The sequence below is a fragment of the Sitodiplosis mosellana genome, unplaced genomic scaffold (assembly GCF_009176505.1).
Source record: "Sitodiplosis mosellana isolate CC-2019 unplaced genomic scaffold, AAFC_SMos_1.0 Smas_scaffold_6165, whole genome shotgun sequence".
NCBI classification, from domain to species: Eukaryota; Metazoa; Arthropoda; class Insecta; order Diptera; family Cecidomyiidae; genus Sitodiplosis; species Sitodiplosis mosellana.
The window spans coordinates 678,381-693,196 of record NW_022601406.1 but is presented as its reverse complement, the minus strand read 5'-3'; the positions used below and the strand labels follow the sequence as shown (position 1 = coordinate 693,196).

Here is a 14,816-nt window from a genome sequence, read left to right as displayed (position 1 = left end):
GGCTCATAGCGAGTTTTTGACGGTATTTTATTTTATATACGAAAATAAACAGCTGTTCTGTAGTCAAATCGATTACCAGCCATGGTTTCTTGTCGCAATTTCAATGCTAACATTGACTTTGTCGACACCATTCAACAATTGAATTGAAACAATTACTTCGAATTGAATTGAAGCCTTCAACTGGGTGTTAACGTAAAATCAAAGGTTGAACCTTTGTTTAAAGTTTTTCAATTGAAGCAAGAACATGCTTGGATCTATAGCTTGGTGCTAGTGTACGTCGAATTTTATGCGGCACACAAAACTATTGTGGAACTATACTATACAAAAGCCTTTGAACTGAATAAAATGCTCACAATTTTCGCATTGTTTCTGACGAAATTCTTTATTATTCGAACCTTTGAAGATAAATTTTCGCATAAAATTCAAACACCTTCATACATCGCTGATACTATGATAAGGTTGACCTAATTTTATTCAATTGAATTGATTATGTACTCACCGTGTTTTTTTTTTAATCATTCTTGTCGTTTTAACAGTTTTTTTTTCTTTATCGAGTATATGCTTTTAATAGGGTTAGGTTGTTTCAATTAATTTGGTTCTTGTTCATTTCATGCTGTTGTTATGTTTTCTGAGCAAAAACTCTTCATCAAGAATACGCTGGTAATTGACATCGTTGCACAAGTCAAAGGTATTGCAATCAAGTGCAATTGAATGGGGCAAATTCAACAACATAAATCGATTAAATGAGTGCAAAGTGATGGCACAAATATTGATACAGTGTGTTTAACGTATTTTTCTCAAATGATGACTCAGAGCAACTTGCCTGCTATTATGATGCAAAAAATCCGGTAAAAAAAGGCTGAAATATTCACTCCGTTCAAATATCGATCGTTTGGGCCAAATTTTGTTTAAACTGCAATTAAATCGATTAAAACTAGAAAAATCGAGCCAAATGACCTGTGGACACGAAAAAAAAGCGAAATAAAACACTATGTATAGTTCATTTGTTTCTATTTCTATTTTATTTATTCCTTTTCGTGGTATTTTGTTTGGTTTTTGCTTTTGAATCATCCATGTTTCAAGACAAATAAATCAAAAAATTCAAAATTAATTTAAGGGACCGTTTAAATTTCTTTTATATCTTTTCTCCTTCTGTTTCTTCATTTTTGTTTTTTGTTTTTTTTTTAACTCGTTGGTGTTTGTGAACGTTGAATGTATATGAATTCGCGCGCTCTCTCTCTCTCTCTTTCGTTTTGCTCTCATTTTAAATCAGTTGCTTCGATTGCATGTTCAAATCCTTTCATTCTGTGTGTGACATTCGCTATTCGCGTTCAATCTTCTTTCTTTCTTTCTTTTTTTAATCACTATTTTATAAACGTAAAAAAAGATAAATCATCATCATTCAATTAATCAATTAATTCTTATTTGACTACATTCACTTGACTTCAGTGGTATTCTTCTCTTACTTTTCTTTTCTTCTTCATCTTCTGTTCATCATCATCGGCTCATAAATATATTCTTCATATTTATAAATAATCATGTTTATAAAGTTTTGTTTTTTTTTGTTTGCTTTATGCATTTTGATAAAAGTTAAAATAGTTTTTTTGTTGTTGTTTTGTGTGTGTGTGTGTGTGTGTGTGTACTGTACCTTCTACTTGATGTAGATGTTTTTTTTCGTTTCAATTTTTTTCTTCATTTTTTGTTGTTAGTTTTTGTTGGAATAAAATTACCATTGATGTGTGTTTGTGTGAATGAATCAATTTGCAGTTTTGTTGTTGTTGTAGACATCGTGTACAGTATTTAAATATCTAATGATTTGTGCATCTTCGATGCGTCGCATGACCTTTTGCGATGAACGGCATTACGTGTGCGCGCACTGTTTCTCGCTCACGCGAATGGACGGCCACGCACCCGCGCGAAATTTTATTCACATTCTTTTGACCGATCCGACAATGATGCACGCCGACCGAATGGTGTACAGTGCAATTCATGTGATTTACGCACATGCCACGAGGTCAATTGAAATGGCACGAGAGTCGCATCGAACACGTGATTTTTTTTGTTGTAGTTTTTGCAGTTGTTATTCATTTGCACAATTGCGTGTGCATATCATTTGGTTTTTTGTTAGTTTACGCTCCACTTGTCTCTCAATCGCGCTATGATTCTGGTTTCTTCAGATAAATTACATTGAATTGTTTTTTATGTGCAAATACTCAACAAATATTTGCATAAATAGTTAATAGTGTATGTGTGTGTTTGTGATTTTCATTCGTCTGTTTATTACTTAACCTTTTTTATTCACCTTTATTTTGTTCTTCAAGAGGATTTAGAATTTATTTACTGCAGCAAATACTTTTCGCATATTTTGCCATCACACGCACCTAACACACGCACGTACTCTCTCTTTCATTCACGCTCACGTTCATTCTTTTCACTCACTCGATCCTAAATATTATCATCGGACTTTTGATTATTATTATTTTCTTCTTCTTCTTCTTGTGGTTTAAAGTTTTAGTTTTGTTTTATACATAGTCTATAAGTAGTCTAAAAGTATCGAGTGGCGATATTGTTTTCTTTTGCTCTAGTCTGAGAGAGGGGAGGAGTAAGAGGAGGGAGGAGATTGAAAACATGAACGAGCGTGAACGTCGACAAAGCGAAACAAAAACGGGAAACAAAACGATGGGAAAACGAAAATCGTGTGTGCTTCATCTTTTTTTTGTGCTTTTCTTTGGTTTATTTCTACTTGCATTGTGACATTCAGTAGACCCTTTCACACCGGACTTCATTTCCATTTCTTTACATGGTGTTTCGATGAGCCGCATTTTGAATCGAAGCTTTTGGATCGAGCTGCTCTCCCATCGATCCCTTCATTGACCATTTTGAATCCAAATACTGTCCTCGATCGATCATTTTGGATCGAGTCATGCGCATTCTTTGCTGGTCAACTACACAATATCGAAAACTACGACTAGATTCACGATTTTTAACCATGATGGCTGTCTAACGTGTTCATTGCCATTCATTTTTTTCCGTCTTCTTTGCTATAGAGAAGGCTACTACGGGGTGCTATTTAGGATGAATTCCCAGAGATTCGCACTGAATTCCGATTCGGATATTTCAACTGCTAATCGGAGAGAGTTTTATTTTGTTCTACTAATCCTTTTTCACAATGGAATCAAACATTTTTTTTTAAAAAGGAAACCGTTTTTTTTGTTTTTTTTTTGTTCATGGAAATTGTAAACATGAGTATTTTCATTTTATTCAAAAATTTGGAACAAAACAGAAAAAAAATCGTGAAATGAATAGATACAACTTAGAAGAGAGAGAGAACGAAATAATCGTTTTCATTTTTTTTTGCTTTTGATTAAACTAACATCACATCTAATAACTAATACACAAGAAGAAAAAACAAAAATTTGTTGTCACCTTAACCGAGAATTGTGAAATGTGTGTGTTTGTGTGGGTGTTTTTTTTTGTGATCAACAACATTATTTTCAACTTCTTAGTTCGGCCATCATTCGAACCATGGCCGCCCAATTCTTGTATTCCATTAGAAATGGGCTTCCTTTTCTTTCGGTTTAAAAAAAATGAGACTAAAACTTTACGATGTAGATTCATAATTTCTTCATTGTTTATCTTTATTTCCTATTTTCATTTATTTGCATTTATCACTATTTGTTTTATAAATTATCAAGTTTATTTCTAAATGTAGTAAGGTAATAGTTTATTTTTTTGTTTGTTTGTTTGTTTAGTTAGTTAGCTGGAGGTGCATGAATACATTGTATAGACCTGTGTACATCGGTTTTCTTTTTATTTAGTGGTTCATTTTTGTCAAATACTTTTTAAAATACATCAACAAATTCGACAGAAGAAAAAACGTGAACTTTCGATTTGATCTACACTCGCATTGCAGTTGGAGAGCTCTTTGGATGACAATTAGTACGGACATTTTTAATCATTCAGAATCGACTTTGAAAATCAATTTTTATCGAACAAAAACCTTTTGGACAAAAACCTTTTGGAAAACGGACAATTCACAGAAAATTGAAATGACATTTTCGAACTAGGAACGTTAAGTCAATCGAAAGACGATCGTGAATAAAGTTAAACGAATTTTAACCGAACGACGAGTTTGTGAACGAATAATGATCATTATGAACGTTTAACAAGAGAAAGTAATCAAAATTGGTAATGAAAAGAAATACATTGCAATAAAAGATGAAAAAATGGTCAAAAATGACCAACAATTGTTGAGAAAAATAATGTGAAAATCAAGAAAAAATCTAACGATATTCTTCAAAAATAGTAACAAACTTATTTCGTAAAATTAAAACAACGTCATGATTTTTCACCGTATCAATTTCAAATTTTCGACGGTTACCGCATGAAAAATGTCAAGAGTAATGGCATTCTCTGGTGAAAGAGTGGGTCTATGCATATTTTCAAATCGAATATCTTGCTTTTTCTTCGAATTTTGGGCGCTCTGTGTGATGACACGCCCGAATTTACGGCTGGAATTCTACAGGTTTATTTTGAATTTATGTTGATGTGTTGAAAATGAGAGAAGATCAAGTTCATTCCAATGAAAAGGGAACATCTCGATGATTCTCAGCATTCCTTTGAACATTGCGGATTGGGCCATTCAAAGGTGGTTGAGAAAAGGAGGAGGGGTGTGTAGATGGATCATAAATAGTGGAATAATTTCTTATGATTGAAAAAAGAACATGCACGGTGCACCGTGTGAAAAAAAAAACAAACAAACCTTAGAATATTCATATCAGTTACGGTAGAACATTGTCAATAATTCTGTTGTAGGTTTAGTTTTTGTATTTTTTTCTTCTCTTTTTTTTTGTGTGACACTTATTGAATCTAGAAAAATATTCGTACGTTTTGTGTGGTAATTGTAAGTGTGAGAGTGGGTTGAAGGAACACAGAATGTTCACATACACGAAATAGAGTAGTTTGATTGCATGGTGAAAATTTTATTGGAGTTGCGCTGGACTACGAATGTGAAATGGTATAGTAGGAAGAGAATGATAGGATGAAAAAAATGGTGTTTGTTTTTTGGTGGATTCATATATTTGTCGAAAAATGAAAAATGGAGAGAGAAAATCAGATTCACAATCATAGCAATTATTGTCACGGCAATGTGTTGCTTCACCTAAGATCATTCGGACACCAAAAGTTGGTTTTTTTTTCCTTTCCGAAAAAACAAATGGATTGAAAAGAAGAAGAAAAAATTGGTTGTAAAACGGAAAACTGTATTAAACGAATGATCGATTGAACTCCGTCACTCCGTCGGACCCAATTGGTATAGCTCGAATTTAAATAAAAAGTTGTCACTTCGGATTCATCGATATTGTCATGTACAAAGGGAGAATTTGGTTATTGCCAGCTTGAAGCTGTTCATAGTTGAAACAAAACACACCTTTTTTCAATCTGTACATGTCAATTGTACAAAAAAAAAAACAATTTCCACGGTAGAAAAGGGCTTGTTGCAGTCAATCAAAACGAATGATCATTATCAATTTGAATTTAGATGTTGCTAGTTTCACAAACAGAACTACTCTCTACGAAGGATTTCGTATTTATCTGCAACATATTCGATGAAATAATTAGATTGGTGTACTTAAATAGGTGTATATGTTTGTGTGTATGTGAAAAGAGAGAGAGAGAGTGAAAATCATCGTCTGTTTTGTGTGTGTGAGAGTGTTTTGTATACAATTTATAATAATTATGACTTGAAAAATTTCTGATACGAAAATAATCTAATTACGTGTCTTTAGTTTCTAACATTTTAGTTTTGCGTATTTTGTTGTTGTTGTTCTTGTTAAATTTAATCATTGTGTATATTATAAATATTATTTATATCAAAAGATGTCGATGTACGATTTTTTTTTTGTTTCTCTTTAATAGATCTTCTTCTCTTCCCTCCAATTTTTTTTTCTTTTCTTTTCTTTTCCTTTCCTAATTTCTGTTTTTTTTTTTGTAATTATATAATTTTGTTGTTGTTATAATTTTAATTTTATTTTCACGTCAAAATATTTTGTGTTTGTTGTTATTTACAGTAAACTTTATCATCGAAAATGATCGGAATATTTTGTTTGTTAAGACATTTCTAATGAACAGTGTGTGTGTGTGTGTATGACTTTTGTTCAAATGAAGCAAGAGAACTCTTAAATCTCAAGAGATAAAACGATATTGTAACAGCGATTTTCGTTGGTGTCTCCATTGTTCTAGCACTAATCAAAGTGTAAGAGCTATTTCCTTTTGAATCACATACTCTTTGAAATTAAAGTCCATGCGTTGCCAACCACTTTCTTTTGTTCAACAATGCTCTAAGAGATTTCATACGTTCCAATGTTTTAGAGGATTTCTTCCATCTTCAACATCATTTCGTGAACCGAAATGTTGTACGTGTTTCGTGGAAGAAGTTTCTTCTTCTTAGAAGAAAGTATGACCATTGAGACCGAGGTGATCATTCGAAATGATCGAAATGATTCATTCGATACCATGAAAGTGTGCATGCCTAAGATCATCTTGGATCGTTCCGTTCACATGCAAAAAATGCATTTAGAAAATCTTTGCTTGAATATTGGCATTCATCTTTTTCGTTTCGTCAAAGAACAACGAATCTTTGTCAAAGATCATCGAACCATTTCGGAGAGATTCAAATGCAATGTTGTTTCCTACTCCAAAAACATACAGATTTTGAGATCGTTCTAGATCTAAGAAAAATAAGATCGATCTTCTGAATGGAAAATGTGTGTGTTGGAACTCCGAAATCAATGGAAAATATCCGTGTCTTTATGGAAAAATGTCCATTTGATGGAACTGTGGTAACAATGAGTCATTGTCAATGAAACGATTCTTGTCACAAGAACGAAATTATTTCATCTATTCTGTGGGCTATTCCACATCCGATGTAAACAAATAGATGTGGATATCATTATTGCCTCAGGTGAACAGGTGAATCAAATGAGGAATGATAATGATTGTTGGAATTGTTGGAGCAACCTAAATTTGTTGTGGTTTTTAATGGAACAAACAAAGGTAAAGAAATTTGCTGTGGGGCGAAGGTGAAAAGAATGGAATATAGCTGCAAAAATACGGAAATTGTTCTTCATCTCTCAGGCAAATTGGGTGGGGCAATAGATTAAGTGAAATTTGCTTCAAACAATCATACATGTATCGTTGTCGCCGTAATTTATCTTCTGCACACTTTTGGTATTCTTTGTTCGATTCGCGTGGAATTGTTTAAAATCGGTTAAATCCATTAAATGTATCCATAATTCAAATATTCATATGAGTTTACGTCGATCTTATCTCCATAGTTGTTCTTTTTTCTTTTCTTTTTTAAACTAGTATCCGAAATTCACTCTCTCACTTTTGCTCACACATTCTCTCTATCTTTCGTCACGATCACTGCCTATTCACTCATCCATTCAATCCTTCACACACTTAATTCTCATCGCACACTCACGCACACACTCAATGAATAGAATTTGTTTTAGTATCGTTATCCTAAATTATTTAATTCAGTGTAAATTAGTGTTAATTCAACTTTGAATATGTTCGATTATTTTGAATATTAAATTTTATTTTTATTTTTATTTTTTTGTTCATTTTTCACTTTAAAATGTAGTTTTTTTTTTTGGATTTGCTGAAGAAACACGACGTAAAATATGTTACACATATATTAAAACATAAAACTCATATCATTCATTGTAGTGTGATTGATTTTCATTCCATTTTTTTCTTCTCTCTTTTGAGTGAATGTGTGTGTGTGTGTGTACTATGTATCTCGCATTCGCAAATTGTCTCAAAAAATTTCTAAATGTGATCAATTTGATTGATTTGATTGATTAAGTAAAATTTGTGGTCTGTGTTTGTTTTAGTTTATATATATATATATATATATATAGATTTTTTTGCAAGAGAAGAGGATTCTCCCTTCATTTTGATAATAATTTACTTATTTTCTGTCTAAAATGTGTGTTTGTGTTTTCTTTAATTATTCCCTTTCTAAATTACTATTAAATTTATCCAACTAAAATGTTGTGTGTGTATGTGTGTGTGTGTTAGCGTGCGATTTCATCTCTAGTCGACACAACGAACACATTAGAGTTTTTTGTTTGTTTGTTTATTTGTTTAATAAGTAAGAATATTCTGTTTTTGTTTTCCATTTTAGTTTTTAACGTGCCAAAATTATCGTCATAATCACAATTCTCAGCACCTTCACACACGAATCAGATTCAATTTGAACGCAGCTCGCTCTCTATTCGACTTATTTTTATCCCATCATATTTAAATCTGTGGTTTTTTTTCATATTTTTTCGGTTGTTGTTATTCAATAGTTGTTTTATACAATAATAATAATCATAATAGTTTAGCCTAACATCGAAAACTCTTAGAGCCAATACAAAAGAGTAAATGATATACATAATATTTATATTTAGACTAAATTTGCTTGTCTCATGCATTTCGTCGCTTTCATCTTCTTCTGTATGTGTGTTTTTTGTTTGTTTGTTTGCGCGCAATACATGACTCGCACCATATCGCTTAAGGATTTTCTTCTTTTTCATTACTTTTCATCATCATTTATTTCACTTTTTTTTTGTTCAATGAAACAATAACAGTTGTTGACCTAATAATTAATAATACAATCATAGTATCAATTTGTTGTTATTATTTTTTTTCTTACTTTACTAATTCTTTGTCATAGTTGTTCTGCATTCGTTAAGATTTTTTTTATGTCGATTTTCTTTTTCTTCATTTATTTAGTGTAGATTTAGTTTGGTTTAATTCTATTTTCACAATGTTTATAAATTACAATACATAATCAATCATTTTTGTTGTGTGTGTGTGTTTTTTTTTGTTTGACATATTGTGTGTGTGTTTAGGGGTTCTATCGAGACAAAAATTATTCGAATCTGAAGAGAGCATTCTTTTCTCAGTTTTTAGAGACAGTTTAAGGGGATTGTTTTTATTCTTTTTTGAATTGTTTGCTTTTCATAAATCGCAATGAAATTATTTGCTTTTTTTTTATGTCGGTAAAGAAATTAAAATGCTCCTTGCGCTCTGCGGCGGAAAATATTCAACACACCAACATTCGAAAGAGGGTTGAATGAAGTGTGAGAAAAGTTGGTTGTTGTTGTTGTCGTTGATTTCATTTGCTGTTGATTTTCGTTCGTTTTTTTTTCAGTGAGTTTGTGTGGCCGATCGATGATGGGCTGATCGTATTGGTGGCGCGTGTCGTTCATTCAGAGGTGATTCCGTTATGGTTGTCGTTGAATTGATGCAATGTTCCATGCTTGCACGATTTTGCAGTGCATCGGTGGCAGATGTTTGTAGGATGGTCGATGTGAATGCGGTCAGTGGTGCCGTTGTTGCATCACGATTGTATATATTGGCCATTACATGGGCAGGCGGAACAGCAATCGGTATGTGATAATATTTACACTGTTGACGCTTGCATGCGTCTTTGGCATGATCACGACAAACAGCCACACGATGATCTATCACCTCAACTTTATCAGCTGTGGATTGATGAACAGGAGAAAATTTAAGGAGATCAATTTAATTATACTGACTAGGTAAGTTGGTTTTTTTTGGTAATGATGTATTTTTGAAAAAGATAACAAGTGATTATTGATTTGAATATTTTTGGGAGGAAAAAAAATGAAAAAAAAAAGATCTAAAAACAAAATTTCTTGAAGAAAATCAATTTTTGTATGAATTTCCATTGATTTTCTAAAAAAAAAAAAAGAACACAAAAAATACAGTGAGTTAGTTTATAATTACAGACAGAAGTTAAAAAAACCGTCTCCATTCTAATGCAAATTCTGTACAAATGGAGACTTTTTTTTAGTTTTATCTGTTATTATAAACTAACTCACTGTAAGTGTAAATTTGAAAAAAAAAACAGAAAAATCAAATAAAAACGATTTAAAAATACAAAACCTACAAATTTCCTTCAGAAGAATCGAAAAAATAAGAAGAAAAGAAAAATCGTAAGAGGTGCGGCCACAATGCTTACCATCAGTTAGATGAACGAAACGACATGTTGGCCGATTACACATGGACCTATTAAAATCTTGGCACACCGGGAGGGTGTCCAGTAACTGCTTCATCGAAACGCCGAACAAAACATAATCACCCATTCATTGATGGAATTATGTGCGTGTGTGTGTGTGTGTCACAAAAGAGAAAATCAAAAGAAAAAAAAAGAGAAATCTCATTAGAAATCATTTACAAACGAGTGAAATGCCATTAATTCTTATTTATACGAGAAAAACGAAACTAAATGTGATTATACATTTTGTAGCAATAAAATCCAAGACATTTTTATAGGTTTTTTTTTTGTTCTGGTTTGTTTCTGACGGGGCGGGTTTTTGTTGTTTTCGGGGTGAAATTAAAGAAAAAACGACAATAGTTATATGAAAACAAAAAAAATACACTTGTGTGGTGTTAATTATGCAAAAATATTTGCGCAAAAAGAGATAACTGGTTCGGAACTGTTTTTTGGTATGCTAAACACAAGTGTCTTCTCTAGAAGTGAAAAAAAAAACTATCCACAAATTCATGTTTTTTGTTCTATATAGTTATTTTTTGTCATTCGTTTTTTTTTCGGTCATTTACAATGAATTCGCATGGGAACATTGTAAAATTTCTCTGTTTTTTTTTACGGAAAAAAAACGCCCCATTTCGTTTGCTTTTATTTATATTTTTAATCATTGCTTTGACGTTCCTAGACATTCCTAGACAAATACGTTTTCTGGCGTTTTTTTTAATGGTTCAATTACTTTATCACGGGAAATTTCGCTTCGTCTATCTTTTGGATATTTGTAACAACAACGAAATTTAAAAAAAAAAAAACGAATATAAAATGGATGTTTCAAAAAGCCGGTTGTTGTTGGTTTGGATTTTTTTCTGTCTATGAAGAAATTAATCTCATCCAAATGAAGAAAAAAAAACTCAACAACACTTTCTATTTTGACAAAACAAAGGCAACTAAACATTTGGTCGTGCATGATCGCATTCGAAATTGGTTAGGAAAAAAGCCAAAAAACAACAAAAAGCAAAGCATTTCAAATACAACATATAAATAAAAGCAGCATCAATTCGCGAATTATGTGCAGAAGCAGATCACATCGTCAATTACAATGGCTATTGAGTTCGAATAAGAGAACAGATTGCGTGGGCTGGTCTGAAATTTGAAGTGATCCTTGTAAAAATTCAATTTTGAGTGCAATTAGACTTCAAAATTTCAATTTCGAGTGCATTCAATGGGCTTCTTAGCGTAATAAAATAATCTTCAACCTTGATGGATTTTGATTTCTGAGAACGTTATTTTTACACAAGTATAAAGGAGGCGATTCAAGTCGCGATAAAAACAGTTTATGACACAAGAAGCGAGAAAAACTTTTTTCTAACCCCTACAGACTGTGTGGGTGGCAGCATTTCGCAATTTCTATTCTCTGTTCGATTTCATTAGCCGAATTTTCTAGGTGCGTTAGTATGAATAGTAGTAAAAAATGCAGCAACAGCATAAAATGAAAATAAAAAAAATAAAAATGATTTTCAAACCAAGATTCTCGGATGAAGAAAGCGTATTCTTACTCAGGTGGCCTAAATGTATCAAAAAGCAAAAAATTATCTGGCTTACTCAATGGCAGGTCGATTGGGCGTGCTTATTACACTAATTTATTTGTACACATGTTAGCTCGTCCACACGATGAATATTCACCACGGAAAAAAAGCGATTATTAATTTGGTATGTTTTTATTTGTTTGGCTAAATTAAATGCTATAAACACTTCATTCAAACACTGGCGAGATCTAGCTTGTGAGCGTATGTGTGTGTGTGTGTGTGGCAGCCCCTAAGAATATGCTTTGTAGCTGTCTAAAAAAATATGCAGGAAAAAAAACACGCTACTTGCATACGAAGTACAAAGCTCAAAAACTAGTCTGACATTCAATTGAACCCAATGGGAAAGTTGGTCGTCTCAATCGCTTTCCCGGTGCTGGTAAAATTGAATATCACACACCAATGTCCACCGTTCAAGTTCAGCGTTTTTTTTTCTCTCTGTCTTGCTTTAATGCGATGCGGAAAATATTCGGAACCGTCGTTTCTCAGCGGGATAGAGCAACTCTAATAATAATCTGGTTTTTACTGCTGCAGCTTCTGCTGGTGGTGGTGGTGTTGTTGGTGGTCATCGTCGTCGTCGTCAACGGAACAACTTAAACACACACACACACACACACACACTGTTGGAACGACGGAAGTGAATATTTTCGGGCATCCGGTTTTGCAATTTAAAAAGCCACGTATATATGCTACCAGGGGATACAAAGCAGCATAGACAGACTTCCACAATGCGAGAGAGGCACACGCACAGCGAGAGCCAGCAAAGGACGAGGGCACAGTTGAGCGAGCGAAAGAGAGAAAAACACACACACACTTGCTAATTACAATAAAATCAAACATTAACAAGTTTAAAAAATTTATATTTAATTATACCTGTCCATTGGCATCAGTGTAGATAACGAAAGGAGCATTTGAGGGTACATTTGCTGCACCATCACAAAACCAAATAAACAGAGAGTATACACATGCGGTGTTTGTGTTTGTGTGTAATTGTTTGTTTATGTAATTTTCAAATTGAAAATTGAGTGTGTGGTTTTTTTGTGTGTGAGTATTTTTCGTAGTAAAAAAAATGCATGTGAAAAAAAAATTCGATCGATTTTTTTCGCATTGAATTTTTGTCCGATTTTTTTTTCGTTTGTTTTCGAGAGAGAATATCAACCAAAGAAATTTTTTTTTTTTTTTCAAAATGTATGCATGAAAAAAGAAAAAAAAGAGACAATAAATTATATAGAGCAAATGAAAAAAACACAAACGGATCACATCAAACAGTTCATGCTTAATAATAAATTAATATTAATAAAAACAAGTGTCACTTAAAGCATAAAAATGAATCATTTCCACTGGATTTTCCATAATTTATGGCTATATTTTTTTTCCGGTCTGTCCTGTTGTGTATATGTGTATAAGTGTATGTGTTCTGGTTTTCGGCAACGAAAATGCACAAAAAATGATAATACGAATCAACTGAACAGATCAGCAGCGACACATTTTGCGGCTAAGTGTAATTTTTTTTATATTGTTTTTCAGTCGTTTTTCTACCATTCATATAGTCTGAGCAGTCTCTAAAATCCAGAAAAAAAAGAACTAACTGAAAACAAATCGTATTTTGTGGAACACTATATTTTAGGTTTGAACATAAAAAAAAACATTTCGTTTGCCACACTATTGACAACTCTCGACAGCGAAATCGAAGAGAAGCGGAGCAGGGGCGTACCAAAATCGAAGCTGTACAAAAAAAATATAGATAAAAAACACGATCGCAAAATCACTAAAATTAAAAAAAGAATGCACGCACGCAACAAGTATAGAGAATAGGTATACACACAGATCAGATATTGACCACAAATCAATGAATAGACAGCAAAGCGGTTCATTATACTTGAAAAAAAAACGGTACAAAATTGTTCATTCTTTGGCAAAAACACACTGATGGGGTGAAAGATATTTTCACCCGACGCGCACGCGGGGGCTAGTTCCGAACACAATAATTGTTTCATATCGATAAACAAAAAGCGATAGACGATGAAATTCAGTCGTTGGCATCTAAATTGTCTAAACGTTTTTTTCTTTTTTTGTTGTGAGAGGTTGAGGAGGCGTCGTTATTAACACAAAACGGAAAACGAGAAAATGAAATCGGTTGTATTGCCAAAAACTATAAAAACCGAAAAAATAATTTTCAATCGACTCTAAGCTGACTCAAAAATCATAACGAAAACTAAGCTTGAAATAATGTTTTGTTTTAACTTAAATTTGTTTGGTTTTTTGAATTGAAAACTTACCACATCAATAACGATTTGGGAGTTTTTTTGTTTGTTTGTTTGTTTCGGGATTTGATTGAATTTGTGATTTTGATTTTTGGAAAATGTGTCAACAAATTGTTATTGGTTTTGTTTTTTGGTCTGAGACATGTCTGTGTTCACGAGCGAGCGAGAGCCATTTGAATTGTGTGCATTTGTGTGTGATTTCGAATAATTTTCGTCCTGAACCACGCGAAACGGATATCGAGAATGTTCGAATGTGGTGGGTGAGTGTGTGTGGTTTTTCTGAATCCTATATTTTCTGTCTGTTATTCTGAGAGTCATTTTGTTTGGTTTTTTTTTGTTTCGTTCGAGGTGTTGCGAAATGCAGTTTTCTTTTGTTTAAGTGTTCGTTTTTATGTATTTTTTTTTCGTTCGTGTGGATGGGGGAGGAAATTTTTTTTTGGTTTCGCTAGTACTTTTTTGTTTATTTCAGTTTAGTTTTTTTTTTCGGTACAACAAAAATTCATGTGTAGGGAGGAAGTTAATCATAGTTGTTGGGCGGGTTGGATGAAGATATTCGAACTACTGTGTAATACAAAAGACATGGAATAACTTGTGGGCGATCTGGAAATAAAGTGGAAATTTTTGTTTGTTTTAAAAATAAAGAAAAATTAAATGGTTTTTGTTTTGTTTTTGTTTTTTGATTGCTTTTCGATTTGTCGAAAGCGCTATTTTATGTGTGTTTTCCACGACATTCGTGTACTGTTTGTGTGTGTGTGAGTGTGTGAGTGTCTGTGTCATGTGTGAATGTCGGTGTCTGTGTGTAGGTGGAGTGAAATTTGATTTTGAAACGTGGCTGGCTACCATTTACTTCTAAACTGTTTAGTTTTTTAGCTTTTGTAGGTTTTTTTTCTTTTAGGTTTTTTT

The 14,816-nt window shown here is 32.7% G+C and overlaps 1 protein-coding gene across 5 annotated transcripts in view; it reads right to left on the bottom strand.

Moving 5' to 3' along the window:
• The window catches only part of LOC129574813 (protein muscleblind), a 233,177-nt gene that overhangs the window by 10,677 nt on the left and 207,684 nt on the right, over positions 1–14,816 (bottom strand). For 3 of the 5 annotated variants that reach the window (XR_008688732.1, XR_008688733.1, XR_008688734.1), the window contains 2 exons: positions 10,040–10,124; positions 1,164–9,539 (listed from right to left, as the gene is read on the bottom strand). The exons of 1 other annotated variant lie outside the window; for it this stretch is intronic. The gene's annotated coding sequence lies outside the window, so the exon portion shown is untranslated. Of the gene's footprint in view, positions 1–1,163; positions 9,540–10,039; positions 10,125–13,928; positions 14,514–14,816 lie in introns of those variants that run through there. One more of the 5 variants, XR_008688731.1, reaches the window with a different exon arrangement.